Source organism: Podarcis tiliguerta (assembly GCF_965153285.1).
Source record: "Podarcis tiliguerta genome assembly, chromosome: 17".
Taxonomy (NCBI): domain Eukaryota; kingdom Metazoa; phylum Chordata; class Lepidosauria; order Squamata; family Lacertidae; genus Podarcis; species Podarcis tiliguerta.
This window is the reverse complement of record NC_139550.1, coordinates 8,915,566-8,932,237: the sequence shown is the minus strand read 5'-3', so window position 1 is coordinate 8,932,237 and position 16,672 is coordinate 8,915,566. Positions and strand designations below refer to the sequence as shown.

At 44.8% G+C, this 16,672-nt stretch overlaps 1 protein-coding gene and 1 long non-coding RNA gene across 6 annotated transcripts in view; one reads left to right on the top strand and one right to left on the bottom strand.

The window, feature by feature from the left end:
• LOC310667385 (ephrin type-B receptor 5) overlaps window positions 1-16,672 on the bottom strand; it is a 155,218-nt gene that overhangs the window by 16,981 nt on the left and 121,565 nt on the right. The gene's annotated exons all lie outside the window — the stretch shown is intronic.
• LOC310667959 overlaps window positions 5,355-16,672 on the top strand; it is a 145,923-nt gene continuing 134,605 nt past the window's right edge. For both annotated transcript variants that reach the window (XR_014506483.1, XR_014506484.1), the window contains exon 1: window positions 5,355-5,466. This is a non-coding gene — a long non-coding RNA (uncharacterized lncRNA). The remainder of the gene's footprint in view (window positions 5,467-16,672) is intronic.

Below are 16,672 nucleotides of genomic sequence, written 5' to 3'. Positions count from 1 at the left end.
TTGTTTGACAACTAAGCCATTCGGGAACCAAGGTACCACTGTGCTAAGAAAAAGGCGAATGCAAGAAACCTAACTATAAATACTGGGTGCCACACTGGTCTGAATGCGGGCCTACAGCACCGAACGACCAATGCACTACAAAACGCACATGGATTTGATCTTCATCATGCCAAACCTCTGCAGTATCCACTACTTGTGGTTAAGAAAGGTTGTACTGGGCATATAAATGAAGAAGGACCACACTCTCAGCCCCTCAGGAGCATCTAACAAACTTTCAGGAACTTATCTGTTGTGAAATTCCTGCACACGTGCCACAAACACACTGTGCACATTTCAGAGGGTGATCAGGAAAGCTCTGCAGAACTCTTTTGATCCATGCACAATGCAAGCCTAGCATACTGGGCCTTGCTGCTGCTCTCTGTTGATGCCCTGGAATCTATCCAGCACACCCATGCAGGCAAACTTCCTTTCAAGAAAAGATAAACTTTACAAAGAACCACAGGATTCCCTGGAACACATCTTTAAAAACAACTGATTCACCAGCTCCAATATTTATGGAAATTTCCATATTGATGGAAACTGAAGATGCCCAAGATAGAATCAGAGAAGGAAAAAAATAATCCAGTTATATAACCTTCCTGTGTTCTCACTGCATCTTCCACAAAATTCTGCCAGCGATCAATGGGGACTGCTGCTTACATGATTAAAAAAAAGGTTGGACTAACTGGCAAACGAGGGCCAGAGTCAAACCTATGATCACCTGGGCCAATTGGCAAACATCTGGCGAAGCAGTAAAGCCTGATGCTTTCTTCTCAGCACTGAGAAGCACAAAAGGATTGAGGGTAGGGGTTACCCCCCACCCTCTTCATATAAAACAAGAGGAAATTATTCCGAGAGAAGCAAATCAAAGAGGCTTTAACCAGCTTAGGCAAGCAGGAACGAGTTTCACATAATGTAAATCAAACAACAGTACGAGAGGAAAGATCACACTGAAATGTTTTAGGTACTCCTTGTTCCTTCTGTTCTTCACAGCCCTTAGTCTCATTAAAAAATAAACTTACCTGAGACAAACCACTTACCCACCGTATCAACTAGGTACTTTTATTTTTATAATGCGATGGCACTTTATAGCACAAGCAAAGAAAACAAAAAAGCTGTCTGATGCGTCTTAAGATGAACATGAACCAGTGTTTCCCAAACGTAGGTCTCCAGTTGCTGTTGGACTACAACTCCCATGATCCCTAGCTAGCAGGACCAGTGGTCATGGATGATGGGAATTGTAGTCCAAATACAGCTGGAGATTCAAGTTTGGGAAACACTGACCTAAATGAGACTTTAGCTCATTTCAGTTGTGATACTGAACGAAGGATCCATGGAGGCTTGTGCGCTCTCTCCTCTCAAATCCTCCTGCAAATCCTTTTTTGTGGTAATCCACAGTTTGCCATTACGTATATCTTAATTAGGAAACCATGGTTAGCATAAACTGTATTTGTCTGTGAAACAGGATTGGAAACCATGAACAAACCAAAGTCTCCCATTCTGTTTCTGTAGACAAACAAGGGCTTGACTAGTTTGGTTCTAAGAGTAACAATGGTTTGCTGAGGAAGAGAAAATGAGGGTATTGGGAGGGAGGGAATGGAACAATTCCTATGAAATCAGGGGAGTCCTGCCGAGCTCCCTGGGTGTTAGCTGCTAGATGTATACCAGCTTTCTTAATGCAGATCTCAAACATACGCCTTGCAAATGGAGAGGAGTAATCTGGGGAGGGTGTCCTGTTGCTTAACACTCTCTCACATAAAAAGTTTGCAGCGTGTTGAGCTCAGCTCAGCAGACACGGAGCCTGGAGTCATGTAGTGTAGGCTTGAATATCATTAGTTTAAATCATTCATTTTAATCATCCATTTTATGGTATTTCAAGTTCCAAACCAGAAATAAGACAGTTCTAAGCATTATGAAGCAACTTTGCCTTCGTGTTTTCTGTCTGTGTGTGGCAGAAGGCAGGTGTGGGAATGATAGCAGCTCGGCCGGTAAAGCTGACGAGACAGCAGCAGATAAATAGGGAGGGAGGGAAGGCGAGTCCCAAGGAAGGGAAGCAGGAAAAAGCGGACCTTGCACAATTTTAAAATCAAATCTCTCTAAGGGGCTGCAGCCAAGTGGTACAGTGCTTTTGCTACTGCATTAGGTCAGGAGTTGCAGCAAGATGGACCACCAAAACTCCTTTGCAAAGAATCCTGGGTGTCTCCAGGTAGGCCAGGTAAGGTAAAGGTAAAGGACCCCTGGACAGTTAAGTCCAGTTAAAGGCAACTATGAGGTTGCGTTGCTCATCTCGCTTTCAGGCCGTGGGAGACGGTGCTTGTTCCCTGACAGCTTTCCGGGTCTTGTGGCCAGCATGACTAGACCACTGATGGAAGCCAGAGCACATGGAAACGCCGTTTACCTTCCTGCTGCAATGGTACCTATTTATCTACTTGGACTGGAATGCTTTCGAACTGCTAGGTTGGCAGGAGCTGGGACACAGCAACGGGAGCTCACCCCGTCACAGGGATTTGAACCGGCGACTTTCTGATACTAAGCTAATACTAATACAAAGCTAGCTAGACTAATCGTCTGACTCACTGTAAGGTAGCTTCCTATGTCCGTGGCTTGCTCCCTCCCCATCCAGGGATGGGAGTTTCTCCCTATTTCTCATTTCCCCACTCATTAGTTCTCCACATCAGTTTGTGAAATTTGAAACAAACAAACAAACTTCTCAGCAGCATTTTAGTACTGATTTCTTCTAATATACACAACCTTGGTATGCAATTTGCCCAACGTGCAAAGCACTATCCCCCTTATGTAGCACCTTTTTCAATGCTGTTTGCACAAATAAATGCATTTTACGGCCAACTTGCCCTAGTATATCCATTTGTGCACAAATGACTCAGCTTTGCAGCTGCACTGCACAATCTGGAGAAGTGTGCATTTTGGAGAGTGGCTGAGTTTTGGTTTGCTCGTTGTTTCAGAAAGAGTGAAGGCTGACCTTTAAAAGCGAAGTGAACTGAATGTCTTTGCCATCACTACTCCCCGCAACCAACTTTTAAAATGCATCACTTATAGTGGCATTCATGCACCACCTCTAAACATTATGCCAGCACTTAGTACCTGACCATATACAGTGGTGCCTCGCAAGACGAAAAGAATCCGTTCCGCGAGTCTCTTCGTCTAGCGGTTTTTTCGTCTTGCGAAGCAACCCTATTAGCGGATTAGCGCTATTAGCGGTTTAGTGGCTATTAGCGGCTCTTAAAGGCTTAAGGGATTAGCGGATTACCTGCTAAAAGGCTATTAGCAGCTTAGTGCCTTAGAAAAAGGGGAGCGGGAAAAAATCGCAGGAACTCGCAAGACATTTTCGTCTTGCAAAGCAAGCCCATAGGAAATTCGTTTTGCGAAGCACCTCCAAAACGGAAAACCCTTTTGTCTAGCGGGTTTTCCGTCTTGCGAGGCATTCGTCTTGCGGGGCACCACTGTATCTGTTTGCTTTCACTGCTGCTTAAGTAATGCACACATTAAGTCAGGAGTTGCAGCAAGATGGACCACCAAACTCCATGCCCCAGGCCCAGTCATTAATTTGGAAAGCTCCCCTAATTGTGAAGAAAGCTCAATGGATATTTCTTTAACATGGCTTTAAGTACCGCACTTTTAGTGAAAGGGATCTACAACGGGCATGCAAGTGGCACAGGCGGGCAAGGAAATACGACTGTTGTGGGTTTGCATCTGAGCTTTGCCAACAAACTGCTCCAAATGGCTCCCTCTCGGAAGAGGCAACACTCCTCTGCTTCTTGATGATTAACTCAGTATGAGCACAAAGGCGTCTTAGGGATTATCGTGCTAGTAGGGTTGGTCTTCTTCCTACCTCACTTGCTCCAGAGGCGTTCTGTCAATCTTGCCCTTACCTTTGATTAATTCAATCACTCGTTAAAGTTTGTTTGCAGAGCCCTGATGCCCTGCCTCTCCCAACGGCATGATGCAGCTTACAGCATATTTATAACGAACAAGTTAACTGTTAAAATAATTCATTAAAAACCGCTTAAAATATAGCAGCCCGTTTTCAGAGCTACAGTAATATTAATAATAAAAACCCAGCCTGATTAATTACTGGCATGAAAGAAACAGCTAGCAGAAGAGTATTTTTTAAAAAACCACACAAAGCACCAGTAGAGTTTCAATTTATCAAGCAAAGGAATCATAGTTGGAAGGGACCCTGAAGATCATCCATTCCAACCCCCTGCAATGCAGGAATATGCAGCTGTCCCATATGGGGATCAAACCTGCAACCTTGGCATTATCAGCACCATGCTCTAACCAACTGAGCAGAGGAGTTCTGCAGGATGTCTGCAGGCAGGGACAGGGAGGTACCTCTTCTGAACTCATGTTCCAGAGCAGTGCAACAAATTTCAGTACGCCTCTGCACTATGAACAAGTTCAATAAACCCATCATTCCCAACCCACTAAATGCCTCTATACTTTGGCATCCGCCTCCCTTTAAAGGACCTTTCTAACAGTTCCCTCAATAATTTGGGGGTGACTGAAGCAACGTTCCCCTTGAAAACCTCTCACAGGACCTGGGCCCTGGTGGAAAGAGCTTACAAACTGCTTCCTTCCCACATCACTGCTGCCACAGGAGTGTGAGAAGGAGCTGTATCAGCTTGTCCTAAGTGATCGTGAAACAAGTTAGCAGGACCACTCATGATACTCACTCCATTGGAATTTCTCCCTGAACGTCAATCGTTAAGCTGGCAACCCACCCATTATTATTAAAAAAAAAAAAAAAAATACAGAATGATCAGCATGTCTTTTCTTGCATGTTGCATCTCCTATCATACACACCTTTTATTTTGTCCAGGTTGCTGGCATGTGCAAAGGCTTATTCATATTAGACTCACAGAATTGGAAGGGATCCTGAGAATCAGCTGTAGCCCGACTATAGCCGAATATCCAGCTGTCCCTTGTGGGAATCGAACCTTGGTGTTATCAGAACCATGCTCTAACCAACTAAGCTATCCAGCCTGGGTGGCACGACATGCAAAGAGGAACCCTGGTGAACACAAGCACTTGTTCACTTCGGCAACCTGGTCTGGGGCGGTGGGGCAGTGGTAGGGGGAAACCCAAGCAGATGTTGATGAAAGGAACAGGAAGTCTCAGCAAACATCATATGCACCAGTTGCAGAATTACCGTATTTTCCGCTCTATAAGACGCACCAGACCACAAGACGCACCTAGTTTTTGGAGAAGGAAAACAAGAAAAAAATTATTCTGAATCTCAGAAGCCAGACCAGCAAGAGGGATCACTGCGCAGTGAAAGCAGCAATCCCTCTTGCTGTTCTGGCTTCTGGGATAGCTGCGCAGCCTGCATTCGCTCCATAAGACGCACACACATTTCCCCTTACTTTTTAGGAGGGAAAAAGTGAGTCTTATAGAGCAAAAAATACGGTAATTTTAGAAATTCTTCACACTGTAGCAGAATAAAGTTGGAAAAGAACACAGGGCAGAGAGAACCCACGGAACAATAATGGAAGAGGGAGGTATACTCATCCCTATATATTACTTATCCATGAAACAAAACAGAAAACTAGGTTTATATCTAACAACTAGAAATTTTAGAATAGCAAAATCCACTGACATCACACAGTCAGTGTGCTTCGTACATCCTCCAACCAAGTCTGTGTTGTGCCTACGCCATTTGTGCCAAAATAAATAGATATGGGGAACCACATTTATTGGACCAATATTTGCTTGGGGAAGGTGTTTAATAACTTTGCAGTGACACAGAACTCATTGCTTGGCCATGCCTGACAGCAGCTTGTTTTATGAGTGTAATATTCATATGCATCTGGGTGCAGAAACAAACAGTCTGCACAACACTTCTTACAATTTATCTGACAAGAAAATATAAAATACCTACCTGGCGTGCCAACTGTGCATTATAGGCTCATTATATTTGAACGATGATGAATGAACAAATATTACTATAAATAAATAATTGTGCATTGAAGAAGAGTGGAAAGAAAGTTGGATAGGAAAGAAGGGAGTGGGATATGTGGCAGATGAACAGTTCTTCTGTGTTACACATACTGGATATTTGGTATTTTCTATGTTAAACTAGATATGGGAGACCTGCAGCCTCTTTGAATATGTTCGTAGAATCACAGAAGTGTTGTTGGACTACAACTCTCATGATGTTGTTTGTGTGAATGAAAAGCGCCATAAAAATATAATAAATGAATGAAATGAAATGAATCCCTTCCAATTCTACAATTCTATGAATCACCCCTGACTATTCACCATGCTGGCTGGGGCTCACAGGTTCGCACCCCTCGTTTAAACACTCAAGGAATACATTCCGGATCTGCTCGATATTATCTGCATCTTTCTTTCCCTCTATATAACATTCAGAGTCTGGTTCAATAAGAGAGAAGGCAGCACTATTTTGTACATCTGCAACAGCAGCTGTAATGGCTCCAGCTGAATTGAAATTACTCATAGCAGTGCTGAAAAATGCTTTGCTTTTCTGGCCATTTTCCAACACTCCTTGCAACCATGTCTGCTCATTCATTTGCCTTGCTCTCACTCGCCTTCTATGACATCAGTCCATAGCCAAATCTAATTGGCTACGTTGCGCTGTCACGACACCCTATCACAAACAGCCAAATAGCAAGTGAGAGCAACCCACGTTGAGCTCAGCTGCCAACGGCTATTACTATGCCGTCGATACTGTTGCTGTCTCCTAACAAAAGGCTCACACATTTACAAAACCCTTGCTGGATAAAAGTCAAATGGGAAATAACGAAAACTGTGTTATAGGATTACACAGGATGCAAGACTATTGCAACTAGGTTGAATGAAGATACAAGCTTTTAGTAATAGCTTTGGGGACCGGCGGGATTCCAGCTGTGCAAGACTGAATAAAAGTCCCCAACAGAACAAATCTTAAAAGGTGAAAATATGGAGGAGGAGGACCACTTGCAGCCCACATAAACTAGGAAGGCAAGCAAGAAGATTACCCGTTCTCTTTGAGAGGCCTGCGCATCCAAAGCTTACCTCAACATTTCCAAACCCTATGTAATTTGGTGCAATCGTAAAGAAAATACAAACGATAATACATCCCTCTCTCCACTCAAGACTTTGTCCCCAGCTGTGAATGCCCAGCCCTCCCCGCAACTGCATAAGAGCAGAAATATCAGGAAGTAAGGGGGTTATAGCAGACTTAACATAAATCCTGGCCCCTGTGCCAGTTCCTGGATTGCATGGGGAGAGATCACGAGCCCAGAAAGCCAATTCATCAGTGAGCTGGCCTGAAGAGAAGATCTGTCTGTGGGGAAGAATAGGAGCACCCAGCTGTAGCGTGAGAGGCCAGTAGCTGGTTCTGAAGAGAGATGTTATTTTTACCTGACTACTGAGTGTGATGGGAGTTACCCCAGAGGAGCAGCACTGAATGGAAGTTCTTCACTTTGGGAGTTCTAATCCCATGATTTTTTAAAAAAAACACACCCTGAAATGTTCAATCAGGCTTCCTCAACCTCGGCCCTCCAGATGTTTTGAGACTACAATTCCCACCAACCCTGACAACTGGTCCTGCTAGCTAGGAATCATGGGAGTTGTAGGCCAAAAACATCCGCATATTATATGCATATTATGATCCTTTTTAAAAAATATATATATATTATTCAGTTAATCATTTCTATAACGTTGAATTGAATTCTTGATATGTAGAGTGATCCAGTGTCGTGTAGTGATCAACGCTGGATTACGACCTGGGAGACTAGGGTTCCAAACCCCACTCAGCCATGAAGCTCACTGGGTGACCTTGGGCCAGTCACTGTCTCTCAGACTAATCTCCCCCACAGGGTTGTTGTATGTATACCAGCTTGAACTTAGAACTCCTTGTAGGATAAATGGACTATAAATGTAATAAAGTTCTGTTTATTGTCTTGCTTTTAATACTGCAAGTTAAAGGTAAAGGTACCCCTGCCCGTACGGGCCAGTCTTGACAGACTCTAGGGTTGTGCGCTCATCTCACTCTATAGGCCGGGAGCCAGCGCTGTCCGCAGACACTTCCGGGTCACGTGGCCAGCGTGACAAAGCCGCATCTGGCAAGCCAGAGCCTCACACGGAACGCCGTTTACCTTCCCAATGGTAAGCGGTCCCTATTTATCTACTTGCACCCGGGGGTGCTTTCGAACTGCTAGGTTGGCAGGCACTGGGACCGAACGATGGGAGCGCACTCCGCCGCAGGGATTCGAACCACCAACCATGCGATCGGCAAGTCCTAGGCGCTGAGGTTTTACCCACAGCGCCACCCACGTCCCAGCAAGTTACTGCAAGTTACTTTGAGCCATATTTTTTCTGTGTGTAAAAGTGGTGTATATAAACATATAACATATAACAACAACAACGACAGTGTAACCTAAATCAAACATTGCTGAGTCATGCATCCTTCTGCTCTGGCCTGCACTATGTTCATCTGTGCTGGTGGCATACAATGAACAGCTGCCCACATCTAACACAACTGCCTCTCTTGGTTTTTCTGATACTGAAACGAAAGCTCATGCAAACAGCATCCCTAGTCCAAAATGTTAAGCAGCTAATAGTTCTATACTTCCTGACTCCAGGAATACCACACACTGGAGGAACCCAGGTGAAAAGCTACAGGTAACAAGTCCATTCACTGTGACATCCCCGATTGGATGGAATCTCCCCTTTGACTAATCCAGGAAGAAGCAACAGCTTAGGTGTTGTTGTTTTTTTTGGGGGGGGGGGTCTCCATGTAAACGATAGGAAAGAACTGCACTGAATATATTTTTAAAAAACCTAGCAATAAATAAACAAATTAGAAGCTAAGTGGTTGGCAGGGTATTGCTCCATCAAAATTACCAGTTTCTATTCAGTCTTGGTAGCATCACTAAATGAACATCCCTACAGCACCATGTACCCCTTGAAAGAGACACAATGTGGCACATGACCATACTTTTACATGTATTAGACAAGGGCTTTTTCCTAAACAAATTTAGTAAAAAATGGCGGGCGTGTTATACACAGTCAGTGCATATTGGTGGCATGGGATTGGTATCTTCTGCTGGCCGGAGACTGTCAGTGGCTATTTTGTGTGTTATTGGTGGCTGCAACAAGGGCTGGTGTTGATTTGCTGTGGCAATTGGTGGCTTCTGGTGGGAGCAGCTGATAGGCAGCTTTTGTGGCGGGTGAGCGATTTCCGGGAATCCCCCCTAAAAAAAGCTCAACAGCTCTGGTCTGCCCCGCCCCAAAGAAAAGCTTACACTGGAGTCCTCAAAAATAGGGGACGTCTTATACATGGGGGCATGTTATACACTGAAAAATACAGTAGATTGCAACACTTAACACCATTCATTAAACAATGCAGGCACATCATTAACACAGCGGATGCATGGATACAAATATGCAAGCCTCTTACACATGGCCCCAACATCTGGCTTGCAACCAACCTGTGGATTTGCAGTCAAGGAGACACGCACCACATCAATGCCCTTCCTTGTTTTGCAGCTAGGGGATCAATTCTGCACACTGCAGGGCCGCCCGGCTCTAGGATTCATTTTGTACGTGCCACACCTCTAGAGCACCAAAGCATGGCAATTTGTCACTGCTCTAACTTTTGCTCTCTTCTAATGAGGATTATTTGGGGAGACACACTAGCTGTGCCTAATAGCACTTAGATAATTTGCTGCCACAAACAATCTCTGTGGATCAGCTTGTCCTGAAGATGGCAGTGGGACTAGGCTTTTAATGAAGGGGTTCAGCAATCGCCTTCAGCCTGCTGTTTGCCGCATTAGGCATCAGGAATGTTTTCCTACGTGGACCATGTATGACAGTCAAGCAAACCAGACGGCAGTGCCACTTAAAACTATCTCAAGTATTTTGCTGTTGCTTTCCCCCCCTTGTTGTTATTCGTATTGATTAGCTTCGCCTTGCTTGCTTTGCTACGTGATATTTTTCCTTGCTGCACAGCGGGGCCTTTTCTCTTTCTCTGCTTTTAAAACGCTTATCCTTCTCATTAGTTTATTCTTGTCTTTGTTCTTTCAGGTTGGAGCTGCACATCAAATCCTGTGCTGGCCAGATTCTGCGCTTCCAGAGTAACATATAGGAAGCTGCTCTATACCCAGGTATACCACTGGTCCACCCAGCCCATTAGTGTTGACACTGACTTCCAGCAGATCTCCAGGGTTTGGGGCAGGAGTCTTTCTTGGTCCTACCCATGGACCCCAGAGACTGAACCTATGACCTTCTGCATGCAAGGCAGATGCTCCACACAATGGGCTGTGGCGGGCAGGGATGTGGAACGCTACAACCTGAGAGGCTGCATCATGAAATTGAGACATGGGAGAGAACAGTGGTGCCATTTTCAGTGTAACATGTAGTTGTGCCCTCAATGCATCTGTACTTTGAGCAATGGTGTGCAGTTAGTGGACTAGGGACTGGGCTACTCCCCTAAATATCCCCCTGACTCTTCCTTCCCATAGCACAGGAATCTTCTGCCCAGGGAGGCACACACGCATGATGTCAGGACATCATGTGCCTGACATCGCCCTCGCAAGCTGACACTTCTGGCCCTAACTATCCCTCTATGAAAATTTTCACTGCACATCACTGACTTTGAGAAGTATGGTGCAATTTGGTTCTACTTTAGCACTTAGCATTTATATGTGCTTAAAGTACTACACATGTGCTCATTTATTGCAATCCAATGGTGGGGAACCTGTGGCCCTCTAGATGGTATTGAATTCTGACTCACAGCCACCCCCAGAAGTATGGCCAATGGTCAGGGATAATGAAAGCTGTCATTCAAGACCATCTGGTCTACTGGTTCTCCACCCCACTGCAATCCTTAAAATGATTCTGTTAAGCAGATATGCATTATTATTATCCTCATATTGCAGTTAGGGAGCTGATATTAGTGGATTGCCCCAAACTGGTCTCCCTCAGAGAAACCATGAATGGTGAAAGCAAGAACAAATCTTGGTTGTAGTTCACAGTGTGTCTGAAACAAGATAAAACATGAACCCAGGTTCGGACCTAACACTAAGCCACACCATGGCTTAGCCTTGAGTAGTATGGCAGCAGGAAGACCGGGGGAAGTGCATGAATGCAATCTTCGCTCCAGGAAACCACGTTTGCTCACTTGCATTATGCCATAGTTTGGCTTAGTGTTACATGTGACCCAGGTCGCAGACAGAAAGAGTTAGATTATGTTTCATGTAGACCAAATCATAGGTGTCCTATAACTCCTTAGAAACCCCGAGACTATGTGGCATTGCATTGCATATGCATTCCCAAAAGCCACAGCCATCAATACTACATAGGACATATTATCAGCAATATAAAGTTACACTGTTTTCAGACCACTTTTAAATGATGGGAGTTGTAGCCCAAAAACAGCGGGAGACCCAATTTTGGGAAACCCTGACCGAGAAGAACCGGACGTTCCTAGCTCAGTCCCAGCAATAACCCATCATTTTTCTTGCTGTGGGACTCTCTATGTTTTGCACGGAAAATATTCATCCAGTGCTGATTATCACTACTTGTCCCCCCCCCCTACATCTTAGTGGGACTTGTGTAGGAGTTTCCAGTGGATTGTGCTGTTTATTTAATTTTTTTAAAATGTTTGTGCGGTGTAGGGAGAATCTGACACTGTAGTGTACAGCTAGCAGCACAGACCTGCTTGGAAGCGACCATGCCAAATATAGCTCATCAAGTGTCCCACCAGGGGCTTGATATAGCTCTTGGTTTTGATACTGGAGGAAAAAACCCCCCGGAAAGCAACATAGGACGTAGTGGGCAGGTTACAATTGGCTTTGTGGGTCACAAGTTATGCAGACCTTCTCTGTTGGATACACCTTAATGGTTTTTGAGTGTGCATTATCTTATGAAAACTGTGTGCCCTTCCCTGGCACATACCTGTCTGCAACTTTCAGCTGAACATAACGGATGTGCCTCTTGCAGCAAGAGTAATAGCCTGAATCAATTTTCCTCCCGAGCTAAAGTTTTTATCTGCCTTCACAGTCAATAATCTCAGGGTCACGCTCAGCCCTAGAAATCTCCTCTTCAGCCGTATCTCTTCAGCCTTGTAAAGTCTGCCTAATGACCCTTCTGCACTATTGCCTGTGAATGTCACTGCCTCGAGATGAAATCCTCATCACACCTTGGTGGTTCCTGTACTTATAGCCTCTCCAAATCCCAGCTCTCCAGGTCTAGCACATCCAGGAAGCCTGCCTAGTAACTTCTGGCAGGTACAAGGCAGCTTGGTCGTGCCCTCACATCTGTAGACACCTGTGGCAGCTGTTGCCTGCCTGAAAAAAAGCCTTGGGTTTGCTTGGCGCGTTTTTCTGCATTCCCTAGTGACATTATAGAAAGTTCAAATGTGGGATGCAGTCAGTGTGGGGAGCATTTCTGTACTGGCTTCATTTGCACCCCCACAGGACATTGCTTTTTTTGAAGTGTGCATGCCTGCACAAAATGTAAAAGTGTGGATGCAACATACAGGTACTTGGAAACATGCAGGTATTCTCAATAGAGAGCCAGGATAAGCTCCAGAGAGGCAATCTCATAATTGCTGCCATGTGTTGTGTAGAAGGATCCATGCATAAACTAGTTTCAAAGGCAGGTTTGAATGTGGTACTCAGCCATCAATGACAAGACTATTTGTCCCATCTAAAATTGCATGGCAAATGGTATGGATTCAAATGATGCCCATGTAATTCTGATTGCCCTCCTGTTCTGGGTGCAGAGTGCAAGTAAAATAAACAAACAGCAAATTCCACATGTCACCTAGGCAGTTGATTCCTTTGCTGAGCTACTATTACAGTAAGGGTGCTTTTCCTAAATTTACTATAAGGTAAATCTAAAATTACCTTCTAGTTTATTCATTGCTTGTTGTGTAGGAATGAAACGAATTACAAGAAACTATTGGACCATGTATCTTATCAGCTTAACTTGTGTCCTGACTACGGCCAGACAAATATGTCTATTTCACTTCCTCTCACTTCCTCATTTTTCTACTCTTAGTTCAGTTCTCCACATTGCCACACCAGGTTGCAAATAACCCTCATGAAAGTTCATCAGCATTTTAGCACAAATTTCTCCTTAATATACATGGGAAGTAATAGTACTGTTCTATTCTGCCTTGGTTGGACCACACCTGGAATACTGTATCCGGTTCTAGGTCCTACAATTTAAGAAGAATATTGACAAGTTGGAACGTGTGCGGAGGGAGACCAAGATGATCAAGAGTCTGGAATCCAAGCCTTATGAGCAATAGTTGAGGGAGTTGGATATGTTTAGCCTGGAAAAGAGGAGACCGAGAGGAGATAGCCATCTTCAAATATCTAAAGGGTTGCCATATGGAAGATGGAACACTGGAGGGTAGGATTTGAACCAATGGATTCAAGTTACAAGAAAGGCGATTCTGACTAAACATCAGGAAAAAATTTCCGGCATCAAGAGCCGTTTGACAGTGGAACATAGTCCCTCAGAAGGTGGTGGCCTCTCCTTCATTGGAGGTTTCTAAGCAATGGTTGAATGGTCATCTGTCATGTTGAAATTCCTGCATTGCAGGGGGTTCTACAATTCTATGATTCCACAGAACATGGCCTGACACATGGGCTTCTGAGATCTTTAGAACTTGGGAGGAGCGCTTCTGCAGACTGCAGTGATCTGCAGCAAAGGGAGGGAGAGTGACAGACAGACAGACAGACAGACAGAAGATACACACACACATAACTGGGGGTGGGGTTTGAGAACCAAAATAATCAAGATGTTGGAGCACCATCCCTATAGGTAAAGGCTAGAACATTTGGGGCATTTTCGTTTAAAAAACAAGGGAACAGGGGCAGGGCATGACAGAGCCCTATACCATGGTTAACAGTGCAGAGGAAAAAATACAAAGATAATTTTTCTCCATCTCTCATAATCCTAGCACTTGGGACCCCCAAAAGGTGCGAGATGGCCAAACAATAGCACTTTCACACAACAAAATAGCTAGCTCGTGGAATTCACAAACACAATATATAACAGCAACCATTTAGATGCTTTAAAAACTATACAAACAGAGGGGCCTATCAATGTCCATTATCCATTGTACATAAATCAAACCTCCATGTTCAGAAGCAGCAAGCATGCCTCTAAATACCAGATGTTGAGGACAAGTAACAGGGGAGGTCTCTTCCCTCTCTGCTGCGATTGTAAGCCTGCCAGACTACATGGCCCTTTGGTGTGATGCAGCAGGACTTGCCGTGTGTCCTTATGACTGACACAGCCATTCATTCAGAAAGGGTTTCCTCTTCCTGTCTCCCCCCGCCTCGTCCCCATCTCCTTTATCCCGCCTTTCTCTGAGCCCAGGCAAGTCTCCCCAAATGTATGTGTAATCGGGGAGAAAAAAATCTAAGCTAAAATGAAAAGTTGCCAAGGGGGACGAATAGATAGAGGCGGGGGGTGAGGCGGGGCCACGTGACGGAGCAACAGAGGCCTAGTTAGCGTGAGCTGTCACTACGAATCGAGGTCAGCTCATCTCAAGCTCACTCCTAATGATCTTGGGGAAGAGGACGAGGGGGGAGGGGGGGAAACAGCAGACAAAGGAGGACCTGACCACAATAGCTGCCCAATAGGTACCGCTACTCTGACGGGGAGGCTTTCAGCACTCCTGGTCTCCCAAGACCCCTTTGCTGCATCAGAGTGATTTGCTTCTCTTGTACGGCTGAAGGGACCTGAGGAAGCCTCCCTGAGGATCTTTGTTTTTCCACAATTGGAAAGAGACACAAGGAATCCAATTATGGCTCTGCTGCTGGCAGGACATGGAGCCCCAGCCCAGCCCAAACCAGCCTGGCTGCTCCTTTTCTCCAGAAACAAGACCGGAAATGGGATTACTAGAGGCGAGCTAGAGCAACGAGACATGTCAGGGCAGAGAGGGCTTGAAATTGGAACGCCATGGCTGGGGTCCAGCCTAGTGAACAAGTCTCAGGAGAGGGGCAACGTCAGCCTCTGGGTTGGTCTCCATGCTGGGAACCTGGACTTCTTCCCAGATCTGGTTAATAGAGCAGAACCTGTTTCGTTACAGGCACCTAACTCCATCCCCATCTCCAGGTGAACCTCCACTTTCAGACTCCTGACTGAAGGGACCCACCTTGGAATGGCGAATGTGCACTCCAGGTTGGGTTCCTGGTTTGGCCACCCACCGCTCTAGTCCTGTGTGCTCTACTGTTTTTTCCACTCCAATAATATTCTTGTTTACCTTGTGGTAGACTTATGATTTATTAAAGTTTATCATAACTTCTTATCAATAAGTTAGCATTAGGATTTATTGCTCACAAAGCACAACGTTCAAGGGGCTCAGCCTCTGGGAATGTTGCATTACAATCCGTTTTGCATTTCTTTTGAATACTGCCGCCTCCCACCTTGGCCCCCTTTGCAAAACAGATGCAAGGGCCAGACGGAGGTTAAAACCTGAAATATGCTATGGTATCCTGAACATCCACACCAAGGTTATCTCAGTATTCAAGGCAGGTATCACATTACAGGATTTTGCGCATATGCTGTTCGAGAATGGGTGCAGAAGTTGAGCTTGGCTGAAACTTGAAATGCAGAATGGTGCCTTTCAGTGTTTTCAGCTAACGAGTGAAATCAGAGCTGTGATTGACAAGTGAGTTGCTTGGATACCAGGAATCCCTGCCTCTTCATCCCCTGAACATTTGAGCTCAGATACTCTCTGTTAAAGTTACTTTCTGCAGAATCTACCGTTAAAGAATCCCCTCACTGCTGGAGGAGGAGGAGGAGGAGGAGGAGGAGGAGGAGGAGGAGGAGAAGAAGAAGAAGAAGAAGAAGAAGAAGAAGAAGAAGAAGAAGAAGAAGAAGGGCAGCGGCAGCAGAAGCAGCGGCAGCGGCAGCAGCAAACTGAATATTTTTCAAAGAGGCTTAAGCATCTCCACTAAGGACCAGACACTCATAAAGAATGTAATGGATAATTAACTTACAGTTCAACTGTATGAATGTCTACTCAGAAGTAATCTTTTTTATGTTCAATGGGCCTTAACCCAAGGTAAGTGGGTACAGGATTGCAGCCTGGGATTTCTTGTGGGAAAGGGGCAGAGAAGTTCATGATATCAGGATCTGTTGTGCACACTAACCTGGGAGTAAGCTCACTTGATTATAGTTGGGGTGTGTGCATCTAAACACACAATAATCAGTCCATGTTAAGATTGGTTGAAGCCTTGGAAGTGTACTATTTTCTCTTTTTTTAGGGGACGGGACAAAACATGCATAATTTTGGTTAAAAGAGGCAAAATTCTATGCCACAAAATACAAATGTGATGCCTGTAAGTAAAAAAGCACTGTGGTCTTTTTCAGCCATTTTATATATCTCCTTCTGTATGTTCACAGCAGCAATGTGAGGCATGTTCATCTGAGAGTTGGACCAAGGAAGGAGGTGACCAAAACCACAGATAGGGGGCAGGCAGATATTAAACAGTGCAAGCCTTTTGTAGCATGGAACTATGGGGGAAATTTCACCTGCTGATATTCTGTCTGTTGGACACCTTATAACTTGTGTGTGACACTTGATTTATTTTTGAGAGCGCCACACCCGCACCTACAACAGTGGATACAAATTTGCATGTGA